The sequence below is a fragment of the Orussus abietinus genome, unplaced genomic scaffold, assembly GCF_000612105.2.
Source record: "Orussus abietinus isolate OABI.00-Male unplaced genomic scaffold, Oabi_2.0 scaffold1238, whole genome shotgun sequence".
In the NCBI taxonomy this organism is placed as follows: domain Eukaryota; kingdom Metazoa; phylum Arthropoda; class Insecta; order Hymenoptera; family Orussidae; genus Orussus; species Orussus abietinus.
In genome coordinates this window covers 9,622-12,363 of record NW_019395387.1, presented here as the reverse complement: position 1 = coordinate 12,363, position 2,742 = coordinate 9,622, and the positions used below count along the sequence as shown (strand labels likewise).

The following is a 2,742-nucleotide window of genomic DNA, read 5'->3' as shown; positions in this document are numbered from 1 at the left end:
ATATTTCTATCAAAATGTATAAAGGTGGAAGACCAAAAAGTAAATTATGGGATGAAACAAATGGACCAGATGGATGTTTGTTCATATCCTAGCGGATATCGCATGCCCTACGTCTGTCTTGTCCGCCATATTTGATACGTTTTCTCCTAGTTTTCTACGTTTTCTACGGAAAACTACTTGATGTACGTAATATACGTTAAAAACCTCGAAAATCGTGAAATTACCCAACCCTGCATCTTTCTACGTGCTTTCTTGCACCTGTAGATGAGAAGTTCCTCATTTATCAGTTCACTGTTATCTTAGAGTTCCGTAGCGCCATCTAGGGATCGATTCTGTAACTATGGTGAGAGTGCTCACTGCTCGCATTGTCATCTCTGTTAGTTTACTCGGCCGATTTTTTTTAGTAAAAATGTGATATCTTTATACTGAATGATCGTGGTCCGAGATCTCGGAGTTTCTTATCGAATAATCTTATGCGAAGTATATCNGCGAAGTATATCACATTTTTACCATATGAAAGTTACGAAATCGCAGATGTTCACTTTTAGAATTTTCACTAGATTCATTAGAAGTCCTAGAAGTACAGAATCGGCCCCCTACTCAAGGACTCAAACATTTCGACAGGTAACCTACAAGCAGAGATGAGCATCATTAATGCAATATTAATCGATTGTCTTCTGTTTAGTGTCGCCACACACAGGGGGGAGATCAATCAGGACCTCGTCGGGTTGAGTTTCCTGCTCTCAAACGTAAGTAACGCATCGACCTTCCGACCGAGTCTCGATATTAATTTACCAAGAATAATTGATTTTAATTTTTTTCTCATTTAGTGTCGGAGCTCAAGAAACATCCCGTGCAATAAACGACTTCGTCGGGCCACATTCCTCTGTGTGAAGTGTAAGTGATAAATCGCACGAGTCAATCTGAATTGTAATTGTTTCATTAATGCAATATTAATCGATTATCTTCTGTTTAGTGTCGCCACACACAGGGGGGAGATCAATCAGAACCTCGTCGGGCCGAGTTTCCTGCTCTCAAACGTAAGTAACGCATCGACCTTCCGACCGAGTCTCGATATTAATTTACCAAAAATAATTGATTTAAATTTTTTTCTCATTTAGTGTCGGAGCTCAAGAAACATCCCGTGCAATAAAGGACTTCGAGGAATTTTAGGATGTCGAGGTGATGATGAAGAGATTGATAGATCACACCTGCTAATTTTATCGATTTCTCAATAAAGAGAGTCTGTTTTGAAATATCTGCTTCTATAATCATTCAATGTAGGATAATCACATGTTTCAATTCCTTACATTCGGATATCCTTACCGATAATGTAGGTTCTCGCCCCTTTGAAACCAGTTTGATTTCTGATCGCTAGGTGACACTTCATTCGGACCATACTCTTTTATCAACGGTAAAAGTTCTCGCCCTTTTGAAAGCAGTTCATATTTTCGCCGCGGGATGGCATTTCATGGAAACCGTACGTCACTGTGCCAGCCGTGCCTCACTTTCTAACAAAGGCTTGGAACATCTCCCTGCCCATCTCTGTTACAAGTTAGGTGAAAATGACAGATAACCTACAAGTTAAGTTACCTGTCATTTTCATTCGCATAACTGTCTGAACAAAGCCAGGTATGTATGTACATACATGATCAAATTATTTTAATTTTCTATTGAATTTTAAATGGAAGTTTTTCCAGAGGCACGTTTCGGCTTGCTATCTGAAACCCCGCAAAAGCGGCTTGCAGGCCGATTGCATCGGATAAGTTCTCGTTGAAAGTNCATGTTATGCTTGTCTCTCTGATGCTCTGATGCTTGTTGATCCAATGAAACAAAAATTGTTTGTCAATGTATGTTCATGATAAATACAAATGTGTTTACAATGAGATTTTAATGTCTTACAGGAAATTAAGACTAAAATTAAAACTAGGCGTAACCAAATGAAAAAATTTAGTTTACTATAAGCAAATGACATGGTGTTTTTTTAAATAAATTGTATGATGAATTTTCGGACACTGAACTTCAAACTTAGCAATAATTTATTTCTAAGAAATAAAACACGAAGTTTCTACAACTTACAAAGAATAGTGAAATCTCCACAAAAACAACACTTTCGGTGTTAAAAAACCTTACGTCAAATATATTTATTTTGACATTCCCAGAAAACGTATACTTAAACAACTGACTCATAAACTACAGATCGTGTAACAAAAATAAATAAAATCGGTATAATTAAAAAAGAATACCGCGAATTTATAAGAAAATGGTATCCTTCTATTATTCGCCAGAGAAAGTTATGAAATCAATTACTTTTGCTAAATACGTGGATGTTTCTTATAGCCGCAAAAAGGTAAAGTCAAATTTTATACGAAAATGATATCATTCCATCTTTCCGAGAAAGCAATGAAATCACTTTTTCCAAATACCTTAATTGATTCTTATGACTGCAAAAAGGTAAAGTCAATTCAGTTTGTTCCTACCCTAATGAAAATGATAACGTTTAATTTCACAAATGTAATCAAATCAATGTCACATACAAAATACTAAATCTAAATAAAATAGATGAGTGATACTTACCCTCTACAAAAGTAATAAAATTGATTCCTTTTATCACATATGTGATCCGCTTCTTATGTACAAAAATAAAATACGAATTAAAAATGAAATAGTTTTGGCGAACTTTATTACGCTGTAATTGCAACTACTTTTTCTACAACCATTTATTGCGAAATTGCGGATAAA

General features: G+C 35.6%; 1 long non-coding RNA gene across 1 annotated transcript; it reads left to right on the top strand.

The window, feature by feature from the left end:
- Positions 1–488: 488 nt before the first annotated feature.
- On the top strand, positions 489–1,247 carry LOC105698446. Its single transcript, XR_001103924.2, has 5 exons — positions 489–624; positions 686–749; positions 831–897; positions 977–1,040; positions 1,122–1,247. It is a non-coding gene; the product is annotated as an uncharacterized LOC105698446 (long non-coding RNA).
- Positions 1,248–2,742: the final 1,495 nt, after the last annotated feature.